The following is a 19,209-nucleotide window of genomic DNA, read 5'->3' as shown; positions in this document are numbered from 1 at the left end:
TCGGTGTTTTTGTAACTAACAAATATTCTCTGTCACTCAGTACTTTTATAATGCCATCAAAACAGATTATAACATAGATATATAATGCAGATATAACTACGCAAATTATACTTGCATTTATTTTCCAAGACTGAGTGCAGGAGTACCTATTCTTATCAAACTTATGTTTTTCTGGTCATTAAGTTATTCTTATTCATTGTTAGTGTAGAATTTCAGTCTTCAAAGTATTTTTACTATGTTGGATGAACGCAGTCTATCGTTTTAAATAATTTGTGGTTCAGACAGTGTTGTATTCCTTTAAGTCAGGCTAAGTAGCATAAAAATGTTTTCACTGAAAGTAATAGTGCATTTAATTAGTTCAGTGTAACATTTATGAAATAAATAAGTGAAGCTTAACAACCTTTCTGACCTACAGCACTGGTTGCATGGAATGAAAGTCTGGTCAACAAGATGCTTGCACTTCTTTTGGGCGCTGAGATTCCTAGAACAGTAATACTGATTATGATGTTCAGACCAGGCTGTCCAGTCATTACCTGGATCACAGACTTTTCCAAGCAAGACCTTCTGATTAGGCAATCTTTTACTGCAAGTTCATAGCCAAAGTGTTTATCCTTACACTTATTTACTTGCAGTTTTACTGTTTTCAAACCATTTCATCCCTAAATATGTATGTTGCTTAAATATTTTTTATAGCGGACTATTTTATCAATCTGTGTAAAGCTTGATGAAAAAGCAATCAATATAAGCAATCAAAATTCTTTCCACTCCTGTATTACTGAGCTGATGCTGCAGATAGTGTAACTTCCATCGCAGGGTTACACATCCAGGGCATCAGTTGAACCTGATGCTTCCACCGTTACCACCTCTTTAAACGTACCCCAGGTACAGTCCCCAGAATGTTTCTTTCTTCCATATACATGATTGCTATTAAACATTATGTAGGTTAATCAGTCCTGCCCTTACAGCTGTGCAACTCCATGATTTTCCTGCAATGATATTTTTATATACTTCTATTTTATTATGAGCATTTCTATAATATTTTACTGTTACAAATATTTCACAGTGGGTGGTTTTCTGGTTTTTTTGGTGGTTGCTTTTTTGTTGGGTTTTTTTGTTCTTTTCTCTCTACTTTAAGTTCTCAGATTTCTCAGTATCAGAAATAAAACATCAAGACTGGAACAAATAAGGCCTTTTTATGTACAGTAAACAAAACATATATGGAACCACAAGAAATATCTGATTTTGTTTATCAGGGATAGTTCTTTGTAAAATTGGGGGCGGGGGGGAGGAGAAGGAATGGTCTAGACATAGATAACGCTTGCTTTAAAAAAAAGAAAGGAAGAAGGAAAAAAGAGAGGTCATTCTGACTTGTAAGGAGGACTGCAAATCCCTAGTTCAAAACAGGACATATTGAGTGTATCCTAAATGTGTCACTACTAGATAGCCAATGCAATGTGCTCTCACTCTTGGTTTTCCTATTCTTTTTAAACACTAAAGCAGATAAAGCCAGAGAGACTGACTTCACAACTTAATATTTATTGTAAGTCCCAACACTCTTACCTGACAGCTAGAAAAACTGTTTTCTGTTCTTGTTAATAATGGTTTTCAAACCAGTTTTCCAGTAAGTCTAAAAAAGTATCTAGAGGTATCATTCTAAACTCTAAAGGTTACTGGAAGTTAGGTTGCCTCTATAAACTATAGAAGTCCTTATGAAAAATGTGCTTTAATCAGCTTTTCATTGGCTGTTTGGGGACAGAGCCCTGCTGATATTTAATCACAAGCTGAGCAAATTTACCATTTTATTTTCAATATTTGGAAAAAAAAACCAGGTAAAAACCTAACAAGATCCTTCTCACATTTATGACCTGTTTTCATCAGCTCTGCCTATCAGGGAAACCTACAAAAGATATTTAGATTGTTCCACATGTAATTCCCCAGTTTTCATGCAACCGTAGTCAGGAAGGCAGGGACTCAAGATCAATCCACCTAATCAGAGTGTAAACAAGCTCTACATGCAACTGAAATGCTAAATGAAACACTGAAAGAGTCTTAAGTTTTAGCCCTTCTGGTCAAAGCCAACCTTTTTTTTGCTTTCCAATTAAACTGTCCCATTTCCTTCGTCTAATTGTCACTCTGACTCTCAAAAGAAAAGTACTGGGCCTGTGTGTGTTACATTTAGAAATGGGAATTGCTGGAGGAGGAATAGAATGAAGACAAAGGGAACCTGGAGACCTAATGTGTTGAATTTGTTTAGGGTGGAAAGTCAATTTAGGAAGAAATTTCTAGCCAAATACAATATAATTTTCTGAAAAAGTGGAAAATTGAGATTTTTATATATGGTTGCATAGACAGTACAAAGCCCCTGGTTGTGTTGTATGTAATCTAAAGCAATTACTGATAACTGCACTATAGGACTGTCTTGGAAAATAAGAATATCCTTCGTGAACCCTGTTTGGGTCCTTCCAAACAATTATATTATAGCAAAGGACTGGAAGTTAAAGTCTGCTGAAATAAATGTATTATTTGCAAGGAGAGTTAAATACTGAAACAGGTACCCAGAGATGCTGTGGCATCTTAATCCATAGACATTTGAAAAAAAAAAAAAAAGAAAAATAAGCGCAAGAATATAGTAATCAGCTGGGCAAGCCTCTGAGTGACTTAATGTGACTTTGAAGTTGATCCTGTTTGGAGTAGTGTTATGGTGGGTTGATCTTGGCTGGCTGCCAGATCCCCACTCTTTTTCACTCACCCTCCTCAACAGGACAGGGTAGAAAATAAGAAGAAAAAGCTCATCAGGGGTCAAGATAAAGACAAGGATTTTACTTACCAATTACCATCACGGACCAAACAGACTCAACCTGAGGGAAATGAATTTAACTTATTGCCAATTAAAATACAGTTGGATGGTAAGCAAAGACAAAAAAGCTAAAACACCTTCTCCCACCTCAGCCTTCTTCCCCTGCCCAACTTCAGCCCTTTATCCCTGACTCCTCTACCTCCCCGCTGACCCCAAGCAGCATGGGGGATGGGGAATGGAGGGCTGCAGTCAGTCTGCAGCCACTCTTCTCTGTCACATCCTCCTCCTCACGCTTTTCCCTGCTCCAGTATGAGGCCTTCCCATCATCTGCAGGGAAAAACCTGCTCCAGCACCTCCGGCCCCTTCTTTCACCTTGGTGCACAGGAGAGGTGGGCAGGACCTGATAACATCCAGAGGCACCTTCTAACCCAAAGTATTCTGTGATGAACCTGACTGTTTAAAGCAGTTGCTAAGACATGTAAGAACAGACACATCTAACTATTAACAGCTCGTTCAGTGTGATAATCTGTAACTTAACATGGGTACAGTCAGTTTTGTTTCCTATCAGCTTGTGCACTGCACATCTATTTAAAATACTTATTTGCTAGGAGGGTTTGCTTTAAATTTCAAATTAGTTTAAGAATAACAGTCCCTCATGCTTTAAAAAGAAATAAATGTTACAAATTAAAAATTCTTGTGTTTTCTTTCTGACTACGAATCTGCAAGGAAGAGAAACTGTAATGCTTAAAGCACCTGTATTAAAAGCTCCCAAAGCATTTTAGAAACTGCCTTAATTGCATGAGTCAGTTTGCTATGAACGTCACTGACCTGCACCAACTGAAACATGAAACTCGTTATGGGAGCACTGTAACTGCTCCAGACACCACACCAAGTAAGAAAGAGGAATATTGTTCAATTTTAAATTAAAAGGTATATAGACACAGGCTTGCAATAATAGCTTTTTGCATTGAGCAGAAAGAAGGCTAGCTGAGCTGTTCTGTTCTGTCTGTCCTAAAATGTCAGATGATCTCCAAACTCCAACTCCAAAATTCTTTTTAAATTAAAGATGAGAGCAAACTGCCAGAAACAAGCCCTATACCAAAATTTTCATATGACTAGGAGTTGTATCTTACCCTATCATAGTCAAATCTCTGTCTCATTTTCACCGGCCCTCTGGTAAGTACATATATTTCTTCATGCCTCTACAAATAGACACCATGACTACAATTCAGCCAGAAGAATGGGACCTTCACAAGTAACTGTGGTTTCAGGAACAGTAGTAGGAGCTAAAGGCTGCAATTTAGTATAGAGAACATACTGTAATGAAGAGAAATGTTTAATGGGTTGCAGCTGTATGAAGAGAGTTGTTTCTGTATGCTGGACAGGAGTACTAGCACCATGAGCTTTTCCTCCATACAACTAGCTGAGTTCAGCCATGCCTGCTCATGAGCCACAAGTCAAACTTCCCTGAAGCAAAGCAATGACCAATAAACTTGGTAGAGGTCAATTTTTTTGATAAAATAGCATTATATGTACAGCCACCTTGGAAAAACAAATCTCCACTAGATGACCTAGACTTGTAGAACAATTTGGGGGAGCTTGAGGCAGTGTTTAGCTTATCCCCATGAGCTGTATGAATCTGGGGAGCTTAGGGGAGGCAGAGAATGGTTCCCACATACTCATGGGCTCACTGGCCACAACACGCTGTCACTTTTACAAACAACCACTTCACACAGTCCTCTAGAGACCCCTGCCATAGGGTGCTGCAGGTATCCTAACTAGTCTCTGATCTACTGTTCCCGACCTGCTTCAATGTATAGAACCTAATATTATCTTCCCACATGTAGATCTCCTAGTTACCACACTGGGATCCAGAGTAAGTTTGTTGGTGAATTCTGTCCATGGATAAAACAATTTTAAACTGACCATGAATTTGATTACTGTGTATCAGCAAAAATTATGACGGGATGCTACTCAAACAAAGAAATGTTCCTGGTTTGTGCTGGATGGAAAAAAGGTTTGTATGGTAAGAAAGCTCTGTCTTCTGAAAAAAAGAAACAGAAGAAAGCTACCTGTGATAGATGTATCAGCTATGAGCATTAAATTAATATAATATTCTTCAACCTAGCACAATACAAACAAGACCTTTTGTCTTTGGGACAGCTTGTGCTGCTTCTTTCCCAAGGACATAGGGAACTGCTCTGAAGCTCAGACAAGCAGCAAGTTCTGCTGCAGGTGTCTGCTCAGCAACTGATAGAGTTGGGCTTCTGCAATATAGCTTTCTGAAGCCAATCTTTGAAAACGTGAATTCATTAGCAATTTCCTCTTCCTTCTCTACTCAAAGATAAATTGCAAAAGAAATGCTAAAAAACCACGTCATGTGTGTAGAAAATGCACTTTTACTCTGGAAGATGTAAACGATCTTCCAAAACAGTCTTTTTTCTCACTAGGATTCTCAGTCTTTGCCTTTCCTCCACAAATCAACACTACGTGCTTTGGATGCACTTAATACTCTGTTCTTACAAGCCAATTCATCATTTTTGCAAAGTCGTTTAGCCATATTGACTATCTACAATTTCCCACAAAATATTCTTAGACCCATTGCCATTTTAATTTGTAATAACAAGAAATGAATTTGTCAGTTGACTAAAGGTTCTGGAGAGATCTTTTTCTCTTCACTTGAAATGTCCATTTTCAATTTGCTATCAAACCCAAAGATTTTCCACTGAGTTAGCTTGTGCAATGCAGTTGCTAGGCAACCAGAATAATTTTTCCTATCTTAGTTCAGCAAAGGAAGATATAAGTTTACCAGCCTGAACCTTGCAGGAGCTTTTGTGGTTTAATTAAGTCTCTAATATTTATAATCCCTTGTCACTCATATCTCTGCACACTAATTTATTTTATTGGAGTTTCACGCAGATGGGCACGGATGTAGCAGTTCTCAGACTGCCTGCTATATGCACAACCTAATAGCAAATTACCTGGATTCATAACTTAGGAGGGAGCTGCGTAAATGCATAGAGCTTTTCGATAGCTTTCTGTTAGTGACTTAGGATGCATTGTTTGACCAGCGTCAACTTCAAAAGTCAAAACACAGACAGCTGCTGGTTTTAGAGTTCTCAGTGCACAGATATATCTAGATTGGTAGAATGTTTCAAAAAAACCCCCCATAATGGCTATAGTTTTCTGTGAACAGTGTCTTACCGTTCTCTCAGAGTTTATTTCATATTTAAAATTGGACACATTCCATATTTAGAACCCTCTGATTAAGTGATCTCAAATAATTTTAGTCATTAGATTGCCTCTTATCTTTCAGCATGAAATGTTTGTATCCAGACATGTGTCCAATGCAGTAACCATGAATATAGTTTTAAAACCACAAGATTTAGTATATCCAGTGAGTCATAAGTTATATATAGCGTTTTCAAACTGGGAGGGGAAGATGGGTCAGTTAAGCAGATGACTATATTCCATTTAAGAGTAGGGCAGTCAAGCAAAATAAAAACTAGCAAATTATAACAATTCTTCAAGATGAGAAGAAATCACTACATGAAAAGGTGAGACAGTACTGGCAAAAAGTCTATGCTTTGGTAAATAATAGTGCTGTTTCAAAGGGTTGTTCAGCTTGCACTTTATTTTTCAGCAGAATGATAGATTTGCATGATGATTCAGTGTTTTCTAGGCACATTAGTTCTGTGATAACTGCTATGGCAGACTGAGTTTCAAAAGCAGTCCCCAGAAAACAAGTTTTGGTTAGTATAACTGATTCCCTAACTGTTGAACAGATGCAACTCATTAAATCTTAGGTATGAAAATAAGGTGGAGTTTTTAATATCTCTGCAGTGGTTTTCAGTATCAACAATGAAAGCTAGAAAATGCCGATCTTTCAGAATGGCTGATTAAAAAAAAAAAAAAAGTATTTTTCCAGTTAGACTCCAAATTACATTTTCCCAACCACTCAGCACTTTGTTTTTAAATCCAAGGCTACCAAATTAAAAACTCCAAAACACTGAGAGCTACAGTAATAACTAGAGCTCAGTAGGATTTAAGCAAACTTTTCATGGGGATTAGGTAAGAGAGGAACTTAATCATAAATACTCCACCTCTAAAGAAAGATATTCATCATGAAACAGAATATACAGCTCTACTGTAAAAGGATGGCACACTAGTTATTCCAGCATTTTTTAGTGACTAATTTGGTATGAGACAAAGGCAGAGTTTAAGTGAAAGCAACACCTGCCACAGGACCTAATGTATCAAGTTTGGTGGCTATGTTGCCTGAAGTTTGGTGGCTATGTTGCCTGAAGAGGAGTGCATGTCAGAGGTAAGAGGGATCCGAGGGTCATTACAAAGAAAGAACAGCCAATGGCAGGGTTTATTTTAGGATGCTAAATGATTCATTACCTCAACTCTGCTTTTTTTATTTATGCCAAATACAATAATTAGGATTTCATTATCTGGGCAGTAATTTAAGTGACCTTGCTTTTTCCATAGGTGGCCTATGAATCCAGGCACACTGAAATAAGACCTCTGAGATCGGCCTGAACCATTGCCCAAAAGTGAGCCAGAATAGACCATTGTGAAAAAGGATGCTGCTGGAACATAGGGGTTTACTGTCCCGTCTGCTATGCCAAAATGACTCTGGGAACAGCCACCATCTTTATACTAGCAATGAAGATGGTACCTTCTTGTGAAGAAAAGAAAACAACCAAAGAAAACCAAACCCTAAAAAAACCCCAAATTAAACAAACAAGAACAAAAAAACCCAAACCCAACACAGTTAACTTAGTCTGCACTGCTATGGACTGCAAGAATATTAGATATTGATTTTGTTTTCTGCAGCAGCAATGAGTCTCATTTTGATATTAAGATCAATGTTTTTTGTAACTTCTAGCCACACAATCTAAAAAGTTAAGACTATGTACTTTTGCTGTCCTACAAACAGCATGGCAAACTGCAAGTAACTAAAAGCAACATTGCAACTCTGGCTTGTGTTTTCATTACACGGCCACGCACAGCATGTGTATACAGTTGCTGCTCAGGCAGTTATTCAGTTGAGTCAACCTTTCCAAAACACTCAGATGCATCTTCTGTATTTTAAGCCAGCACAAGTACAGTGATAGCCCAAACACAAAGAATAGGAAAGAAAAATTATTTCTTGAGGTCATGTTCAGACCTTCACGTTTATTCAGAGAATTACCCTGACTTCCAGCCATATATAAGCACATGCATGTATTTTAACATGGGTCAGACCCATGGCACAAATAAACTGTCAAAAACAATTACTTAACCTGGGTACATTTGAAACTTGCCAGTAATTATACAGTGGGCAAGATCCTACTCTGAGTGACTGAAAATTAAAAGTCCAAATGACAAAAAGGATGAAAACCTAGACTTCTATTTAGATTTGCATCAAATATACCAGAACTATTAGATGGTGCCAAGTGAACAATGAGCAGAACATCCAAGCAGTCTGAACTGCTGTGAGGTGAACACTGACATGTTTTTCTGCACTTCTTAACTGAAACTGGTGGAGGGAGGGATATACAGAGTGCTGGGGAGGGTACTTGGAGAGGAAACTGAGCAATGGGAGTAGCAGACTCTTCAAAGTAGCAGCAGCCTAGCAGAGCCCTTGATTAGAAGGGCAAAGCCAGGACCGATGTACCCTGCTGCCTGCTAAAGCCATCAGCACCATTCCTTTAATGTCTGCAGGGAACCAAAACACCACATGTAGTTTGCTAAAATGAGAGGTTCCAAGCCCTCACTCCCACTCAGTTCACCTGTGCTGGAACAGCTGTAATATGGACCAAATACTCAGAACTCAAAATTTACTAAAAAGCAGAAGCTTAAAAGAAGTGCAGTATGAAAAGAGTGCCCAGGACATCATAGGGAGTTCATAATGCGTATACATCAAAAAAGGCCACCGTTAAATTTATATTCTTGGACACATATCTCGTCCACAGTTATGCTAGACATTTTAATAGCTCACATAGAAGAATGACAGAAAGAAATTTGCATTTAATACAACTGAAAGTGTCTAGTCACTGATCTGTCCTCTTTTGAAAGACAGTTCTCTGAACCATCTTCATTTTTTTCCTACCATTTGCATTACTAACCAAAAAAACCCACCACCCACCCACCCCCAAAAAAACCCCAAAACAAACAAAAAAAAACCCAAACAAAAAAAAACAACCACCAAAACATGAGCAAGGACTTCATCACATACCATGCTACGCAAAAATAAAGGAACAGCCTTACACGGCAGTTCCTGGAGCACAGCGGGCTATTTACAAGTGTAGGAAAACTTAAGCAACAAAGGGAAAATAAAAATCTCCACAGAATCATAATTTCCTATTTAAAGGCAGGATTTGCCTTTATTTGATAATGATGAAATAGTCTCATTAAAATGTGAGCAAATTATGTGCCATAAATAATATCACCAGCAAATTACCTTTTATCTCTTCATAGGTTGTCCAACCAAATTACCCATAATTTGTTAATGAAGTCATCTGTAACAACTACAACAGTGGCTTTATTCCATAAACTTGCTTGTAAGCACAATTTTCCCATTAATTCAGTCTCCAGGGTTTCTGGGGGGAAAAAAACAACCAACAAAACAACCAACCAAACCAAATGCCACCAACATCCACCGAAAAGACCAAATCCTCAACTTACAATACTAATGTCCCTGTGGCTTGCAGTATTCAGTGAAATTGAACATACATCTATTGTCTTGGCTAAAAAAAGCTTATATAGTGTGTTTGTATATGTGGACAAGATAATGTCCTCAGGTAAGATGCAAAAATAAGTGTTATGTAGCTTAAATTAGGGAAAAGTTGATACATTCTGTAAAATCAGCCATAGGAAAGCCTCTATCAGTAAATTTGAACCCTACTAAAAGTTACATCATTTTTTTTCAGTCTGGATTACCCCTTGAAGATCTTGGTCCAAGTAGACTAGAAAACAGAAAATTTCTGAAATCTTAGTTTTATTAAATAAAATGGAAAATGTCAGAATTACATGTCTTGATAAAGAACAGAAATGAAGCAACTCATATTCTGGAAATAACTAGCACAAGACAGATTTTGGCAGCAAAGGCATTGCTTGCATTTTAAAACTTATCCAAAGCTGTTTTAAAAATAACTGGTCTGTCAACTTGAGTCAATCATTTTATTTTTTTAATCCTCTAATACTCTGTAGCATTTCTCTCCAAGGAATGTTTCCGGTGTGCTGTCATGTCATATTAGAGAGTTGATATGGAGATTGTATATATTGGTGAAATCATTAAATTCAGTATTTATCCCAAGAGAAAATGCATCAAATGTGAAATTGGACTCAGCCTCTTACATAAATTGTAAAATATGTCAAAGAGTTGTTATTTAATATTTTTTGTTGTTTTCAAAGCAAAATTTTAATCTAAGAACAACAGATTTTCAGTAAGCAAAATCGCCTTTTTGGTGTCAATGGGAAAGTTAACACTCTTGTAACACAGTTAACTGAAACACTTTATTGAATGCCTCTGAACATTAGCTGGACATCTTTAACTGTTCAGTTTGATTACTTTTTCAAAGCTATGCTAGAAGTATGGCCTTCTCAAAGGATCCCATACCTACTCCTTAGCTTGCCTAGCATAAACTGAACACAGATTCTGACCAAATAATCAAATATCTGCTTTTATTTCTTTGCAACAGAGCATCCACCATGCTTCAGTCCTTTAGGAGTCAAGGATTTTTTCCCTGTTCACAGTTTTTCCTGTAACTTTTCACAGGAGGTTGGAAGGAAGAAATACGGTCTTTTCTGTCATATAGCTAGCTAACTTCTATTGACTGGCCCAGATCTAAGTTAGGATTCCCCTGAACAATACTACCTTTCTGCTTCTTTCTGCTACCCAGTCTACTATTTTCGTCACATTTGCTTTCCCATGTCCAAGATGGGTGCTAAAGAACATAATTAATATCTGATAGATATTCTGCTGCTGTGGTAATTAATTCTTCTAAATATTTTCTGCATGTTGATCCCCTTGTCTTCAGCTATTTTATTACTACAGATCTGGAAACATATGACCCAGTCATGGCAAACTGTGGTTCACGTCACATGCTTTGAGAATTTCTTCAGCAAGAACCTTAAAAACAATTTATCTATCAATTGGCAGATACTTCCCTAAACTAAAGCATTGCATTGTAGTAAATTATATATTGTGATAATATTATTCCTATTTTTTTTCCATTCTACAAAACATATGTATTTGAGATCGGGGTGGGGGGTGGAAATCATTATATCCTTCATCAGTTGTTCCTTATAAATCACTACTTATCTAAAGATTTTATTGACAACATGGATTAAATTGTATCTTCTACTAAGCACGGATTTAAACATCTGTGTAATAATTGATTAATAGTTGTTCTGTTGGCTTTTAATGCACTTCCTATCTCTCCAGAAAATGTACATACAAATATCTAAAATGTTAATAACAGATGAATTCATGTTTTTGATATATATTAAGGTATCTATGCTTGCTAAACCCACTAATATAAAACATTTGCAATAATTATAAACATTATCAACTAAATGTGACATCCTTCACACAGACTGATCTTTCTAAATGAGAACAGGATGCACATACATTTAGGATAAACATCTTAGCTCTGGAAGATACATTAAAACCCCCACAGAATTGTAATAAAATAAGACAATGAACTAACAATAGTACATTTGAGTTTGATGGGCCATTATCCAGTTATGAAGAAGTTTTACTATAGGTGTCCTTCTACTACCCTGTCATAGCAAGGCTAAAAGTTTATTTCTTTTTTACTAAAGCCATATGTTACAAAAAGGTGAAAGTCCAGCTTTAGAAAAATATCAATCAATTGAAAAAATGTGCTTCATTTTGGTTAATATAGCGCATGACACGCTACCGTATCAAAAGCCAAGCGGTTATGACAGCAGACAGGGCAGAGGCTGACAGTGTGTAATGTGAATGTTCTCAGTGTCCAGTAGCAAGCTGTAATGAGAGCCAGAACTTTGCTTTTAGTTGAGATCCCAGAATTTCTGGCACACTAGCATCTTTCTCACAGTAAGCTACAGTGGATAGCATAAAAGCAGAAAGAGATGCTTCCAACTTTTTCATTCCTTTTGAAAGATCTCAGGTCTGAAAGCACATTTTATGATGTGCTCAGAGGCACTAACTACACTTAACACCTATTGAGACATCGTCCTAGTTCAGGGAGGAGGGGAAGGTGGCATCCTTCATCTTCTATGTTCCTTGCAACCACATTGTGAGTAGAAAAGGGTGAAAGAAAAGAGACAAAAGTTGAAGCTAGGACAGTGGATGTGTAATGACAGCCTGCAAAGGTAATCTCCCATGTTTTCTATTGTGGCTGAATCAAGACTAGGGATTCAGGATATAGAAAGGCACGCCAAATCTTCTGAAACAAAAAATATGCATGCAAATACTCAATATTAGCTACTGAATGCTTTATCTAAACAGCTTTACACATACACAGAGGAAATAAAAAAGGGATATAGATTTACCCTAAAGTAAGAACATTTGTTTTTTAACAGATTATTGAAGATCACTGTGTAGCTGCTTTTTATTTTTATATACTAACTATTTTAAACCATTAAACAATATGAAGTATAACCCTTCCTGCTAATGCAGCAGTTTCAGCTGTAAAATATTTATCAGAAACATACGTCTAACAGTTAGTAGTAATAAACTAGATTGTGAATGATATAAGCATTCTCTAATGAGTTTAGTTGTCTCAGATTACACAATTCAGCTTGTTACTGCTCTCAGTTTCAATGCTTTATTCAAAATATTTACAATTCATTCATGAAAAGAAAGAAACGAAACCCTGCTAGGTTCAAAAGACAAAACTTTCACGTGTGAGGTTTAAAGTATTAAGACCAAGTGGCTTGTTTAGCCTAAACTACGTTGGTTGCCAAAAACTTTCAACTTTTAGCAAAAATAAGATGACACATTTGTGTTCATAATTACTCTGCTCGGGTTACTCATATAAGTGCTTTTAAAATGTTACTGTATTTGATTACATGCACGCATTTATCTTCATTATAGTTGTCTCTAAGCAAACTAGGGAATAAGTCACCAATTCTTCACAGACATTTAAAGTTACACATAGTATTAAATTTGTGTAAAAACATTAATTAGTTATAACAGTGATCTTTATGGACATAATCCTTTCCTACTAACTTATTATAAGGTATTAGCAAAGTTGTGCATGCAAACAAATCATAAAGCAGAATAAGCCTGGCCTTATAGCAGAAAGGTGCTGCTGCTCTTAGATTTTGCACTTCAGCAACTAACTTGCCTCAGTTGTGCCACCAGACCAACACAGGAGTTACCAGGAAAAGCTTTGTCCAATATATTTTCTGTAGACAATGATAGTAAGACACCAGGTAACAACTCTATTCTGTTACCTGCTGTCCAGCAATCTGAACTAGTTTAGGTGTCATTTCCCAATTGTCCCTCTAATTCAGCTTTTTCGCAAGACGAAACAACTTTGTCAATGCACATATCAAGCACACCACTAAATATGTGCTCTGTCTTATCTTCTGTGATTATTTATTTAAAAATATGACAGGTTAAAGTTATTCAGACTGAACTGAGCTTGCTTCAAGAAACCATTATTTCCCATTCTTTTCAAACTATTCTATTTTTTATTAAGCACCAGGAACGTAACTGCAGCTATGTCCTTTCATGCAGGTCAGAGCTACCTTTGAGTTTTCATTGAAAGATTATCATGCAGAATAAGCTAAGAAAGCTCTACTCTGTAGGCAAAAAAAAAACCCTCTAAGCTGCATTATTTATAACTACATAAAAATTTACATACCAATGTTTGCATTTTTAATTGTTCCATATTACTGTGTATCTCAATAAAAATAGAAATCCCATATTTATTTTCAAAGTGTTTGCCATACATATAAAAATCTTCCCCAGTCAAAATGCACATTAGCAGCTGGTGAAGGACTAATTGCAATCCTAAATAGAAAATCCTTGAAAAAATAGTAGTAGAGCCTCAAAAGGTGATTTTCTCCATTTTAAGGAGGTAACTAATAAAAGAAAATACTTGGACCTTACAAATCTTTAATTCTGATGTGATCCAGTTGTTGAAATTGGATTCTAATTTCCTTAACAATGATTGTCTATTGTGCAACAGACTAACTCTTCTAGGCTCCCCAGTTTGTCCAAGCAAGAATTTTAATTCTGAAATTAAGTAAAATCCATCTCAAAGCAAGCTTTTCTAAACAACCAAAACGAAGAATTAATTCTATTAGAATCAGAACCTAGATCTGAGCAACCCGTATTTTCAGGTTGAGATAATATTTGTAGAAATATGTCATTTAAACTGTAATTATTAATTTAAATTATTTTTTAAAAAAAATAAACATGTAAAACTATGTCAAAACAGAAAACTCTTTAAAAACTGTGGGTTTGATAAATATAACTTTTCAGAAGTAAAATTTCAGAAAAAGTGAATTGCTTGTTTTAGACTGATGGTGTTCCTTAACTTTTGGCAAATCATTATTGAACACTGAAGATTCACGTGGCACTTCTTCCTTCCAAAGTCAGCTTGGCCACTTGAATTGCCCAAATGCATAAAAAAGGGTGTTACTGGTTTTCAATCCTGAATAGAAACCACATCAAAGTAATAGAGGCTCTTGATTTTTCTAAAAGATCCTATTTATCTACTACTTCTGCCTGACATGCTGCTAAGTTTGTACTTCCAGCAGCAGTAACTATCATTTCAACCTTCAAATACACCAAAAAGAGGAAATAAAGTTTTAAATGCTATTTGGGGGAAGGCAAGGGAGGGAAAGAAGATACTGTTGATTGAGATCAAAGTTCATATTCAGAGTAGTGTGGAAGGCAGGTCCCAAACTGCAAAGTATTGTAGATCCTTACATCCAAATACATCAAGAGTTAGTGTTTGAACAACATAGCATTATGTGATAGTACCTGTTATTTGTACTGATAACAAATGATTGCCAAGCTGGCCTCTTTTTTCTGCTTTCATGCTATGTGTAAGGACTGCAGCACAAGTACTTTACTAACTCTCTGATGGTTTTGGGCCATAAATTTCCTAATGTTAAAAAGCTGATGAATGTTTTCACCCAAAAGAGCCACTTTCTTCTTCTTCTTCTTCCTTGGTAATTGTCAGTTAATAGGATGTGATTTTACTAAAATTACCTAATTTGGGCATAATCTTAAAGATCATCATAAAAACCTTCCCAGTACAGCTCACCAAGAAGAAGATGTCATAGCAGATTGCAGGAGACCTGCTTACAATCTACCTTACAAATATAAGCATCCTTGAATTTAAGTCATCAAAACCAAAATTTTAATAATAATGAAAAAAATCATAATGAGACAACTGGACTGTTTTGAAATAAATTTTTACAGAAGATTATTTGAGGCAAATGGGACTGCAATTTACAATCAAAGTAGGTCTGCTGGGCTTGGCAGGCTTCTCTCTCCTAACCCTTTCCATGTTGTGAGTGATACATTGGTTTTGCTGAAGGATTCAAACCTGATCCTTCCATTTGATCAATTGTTCGGATCTTATTGATCCAGAAACTGAAATGGCACCAAAGAGTTGCCCAGTGCAGCCTTCTACCAAAACAAAAAAAAAAATTACATCCTGAAACCCTACCAAGAAAATATTAAGTATGCAAATAAAATGAAAGAATGTAATAGCTTTGAAAATTTTTATGGAAAAGTATTTCAGGCAGTTTCTATTGATGATAGATCAACCAGAATTCTTTTAACACAATTTACAGTCTTTAATAGGGAAGAAGTATGGAATCTCTGTTCTGCATAATACAGTCACATCATTCTAAGAGGTAAAACATGATCACAGCCTTAAAGTTTTGGAGCATATCCAATGAAAATAAGAGCAAACAAACTGCTATGATTCTCTTAAATACTTTTTTTTTTTTAATTTTCTTTCCCTCTGTTGAGCCCCAGCTGCTGTACACTCAATTGTTCTAAGGCAAGAATCACTGAGTCAAGATCAGGCTTTCAATGTGCTTTCAAATTTCTCTTTGGAATATACTCCTCTCTGTCCTCCTCTTTGAAGTATGAAGTGACTTGAGGTCAACCAATCTGTGTGACCCAAGATAGCAGAAGTTTTTGTATGTGATCTGGCTTTGATGACCTTGATGACTGGAGGAGGGTAAATATCAGGTCCTGCACCTGGGTCAGAATAACCAACACAGGTTGGGGTCTGTGTGGCTGGGGAGCAGCCTCACTGAAATGGGTCTGAGGGTCCTGGTGGACAAGCTGAACATGAGTCAGCAGTATGGTGCTGCAGCAACGAAGGCAAATTGGATCCTGGGCTGCATCCACAGGAGCATAACTAGCAGAGACAGAGATGTGATTATACCACTCCACTCTGCTTTTCAGACTGCTCCTGAACTACTGTGTCCAGCTGTGGTCCCCACATATCAAAGATGGCCACTAAGATGATCAATGGGCTAGAGAACCTGTCCCATGAGGAAAGGTTGAAAGAGTTAGGTCTTTTCTCCCTGGAGAAGACAAGGTTCAGAGGGGGCTTCAGCACAGTATTCCAGTACTTAAAGGGCAGCTACAAAGAGGACAGAAGCTCTCTTTTCACAAGGAGCCACAGGGAGAAGACAAGGGATTACAGGTACAAGTTGTACCAGGAGAGGTTCCACCTCATCATAAGAAAGGAATTTCTTACAGTAATTATTACAGTAGGAATTCACTGGAACAACCTCCCTAGGACCATGGCAGAGCCCCCATCATTGAAGGTTTTAAAGATGCAATTGGATACGGTGCTACTTAATCTCATCTAGGCTCCCTTTTCCACAGAACGTTGGACCAGGTGATCATTTGGGTCCGTCCAGCCTGGGGTATTTATGATTATAGCAATAGGACAAGGGCTAATGTTTTTAAATTGAAAGAAGGTAGATTTAGACTAGATATGAGGAAGAAATTCTTTACTGTGAGGGAGGTGAGTTGCCCAGAGAAGCTGTGGATGCCCCATCCCGGGAAGTGTTCAAGGCCAGGTTGAGCAGGGCTTTGAGTAACCTGGTCTAGTGGAAGGTGTCCCTGCCCATGGCAGGGGGTTGGAACTAGATGATCTTCAAAGTCCCTTCCAACCCAAACGATTCTGTGATTCTATGATTTTCAGTAAGAAAATGAGTGGGTCCTGCTGTTATTGCATACATCCCCCATCAACAAGTGCCTGAATCACTGTGGATCATTACAAGGATTTACACACTTACTAAAATATAACTATATATGAGTTTTTCCATAGTTTTTCAGACATTTTGATATTTGCTCCAATGATATACTTACTATAAATATTTATAGGACAATAGAAGCTTGAAAGCAGAATTGTACAATCTGATCTGCAGCTATTTCTATAGTAAATAATTACAGCACTCTACATTCCACTAATTTTTATAAGTAAATAGTAACTCCTGCACACACAGGCAATATTAACTCCACCTTCATTTGCTGCCTCGTCAACACAGTAAGACATGAAAAAAATTAACAGCTACCACCATGTTTCAAGATATTTAAAAGAAGTGAATAATACAGAGAATATTGTGCAGTGGAGTCATCATTACAGGGGGACACTTTTCCATAGAACCCTTCACTTTTCAAATCTCTTTTGCTGTTCTTGGCCTTTTTTCCCATTTGCCATGCTGGTTAGGCCACCACAAGCCCCAGTCACACCACCCATGCAAGAACAGACATCATTACCAGTGATTCCATCCTTTAGTGCACATTTTGTTTCTATGCTGGAAACCATTTCAGATTGTTTTGATACTGGTGCAATAGTGGGCCTCATCATGTCATGCCGGATGGTTTAATTCTCTACCAGATCCTGAATAAATTTTGTTGCCCAAAGAGAGAAGGGAACTCTCTCCAGTTGAAATTCAGGGCTACTCAGTGCCCCTGTCACTAGCATGTACCAAAGGGACATAACCTTTCCTTCCATTTCCATAACACTTCAGACCCGTAAGTCTTTTAGGGGTATTTCATATTCAGCCTCAGTCCTAATTTAAAGGATGGATTCAGTGCCAAACTGGCACTATGGATCTTTCAGTGTATATCCGTTTAAATCCTCCAGGTATACATATCCTCAGCAAGCACCAGAGTCAGCTAATCAAATCAGAGAATCTACAATATATATGTAAAAAGAGTTTGCTTATTCACCATTGCAAAAAGAAGGCTCAGAAGATTGTCTATAGACAGCCTTGCTGTAATAGCAGTACTAGCAAGGAAGAAGAGTTACTTAATATAAAGTCTATATTGACAAAAAAAAAGGCAATTAAAATATACAGGCTGCTAAACAAAGAACTTTTCTAAACATCTCGAAAGTAAAAAAAATCCGAGATTATACCTATAGTTTTAAACAAAGAGTAAGGGAAAAAATGGACTGATAACTTGAACAGCTTGTCACAAGCATATATTTTTTTATGTTCTCTGCTTGCCAAAACAGGTTTCTGCCTATGATTTCGGCGGAGTTAATCCATCATGTTTTTTTTTTTATTATTTATTATTATTTATTTTAATACTAAAACATAGTAAGCTTGGTATTTCCACATTTAATTTTAAAATGAGATCTGAAAAACAGTCACAACTTGAACTCAGATAACAAACATGGAAAAAAGTAGATGCTAGGGTAGGGTGAATAGCAGGTGGCCATGGAATTAATGATTCTTCACTTGCATGTAAAATGTGAAAGATGTATAAAGGTAAATAGAAATTTGAATTATTGCCCTAACCAGTACTACAAATAGCAAGTACCTTTGGAAAACACTGAGTATGACAAGAAAAACATGGTATTTTTTCCTCAACAGACAGACTTCTGCATTTCAAAGGACAGAACTCTGAAAGCTGTAAGAATGGTGTGAGGTGCAGAGGCTTGTGCAGGGGGAGACGAGTCACCAGAGATTAGAAGCACTATTTCTGACAGGGTTGCCTACCAAATGGGTCTGGAAGAGGGAAAAGGAATACAGAAAGCCTTCAAGAGAGCCTGGCTTTGCACATACTCATATAATACAAAAAAACTATGTTCAAAGACTTTTTTGGTATATGTTAATTCTTGGCATGGCAGAAATACGTTTTATACTAATTCTTCCTGTTGCCAGCAACTCCTACCCTGAAATCACAAGAGAACAGAAAAATATCTTCCAGGAATGTCATTCTGTCTAGATAAAAGAGAGAACAATCTTTGAAGAAGGTTTTGAAGGAACAGCATAGACCAGATGATTCCACACAAGTACCAGTGTCCGGTACTAGGCACAAGAGTTTCAGTTGTCATGCTTATCCAGTTTGTCGTTTTGCTCTGGGCCTCCACCCTCTAACGATCAGTGGCAGACTGTTCTCGGGACCCATCATTAAATAAAAGCTCTCC

This window comes from Falco naumanni, chromosome 3, assembly GCF_017639655.2.
Source record: "Falco naumanni isolate bFalNau1 chromosome 3, bFalNau1.pat, whole genome shotgun sequence".
In the NCBI taxonomy this organism is placed as follows: Eukaryota; Metazoa; Chordata; class Aves; order Falconiformes; family Falconidae; genus Falco; species Falco naumanni.
Note: the sequence above shows the minus strand (reverse complement) of the source record.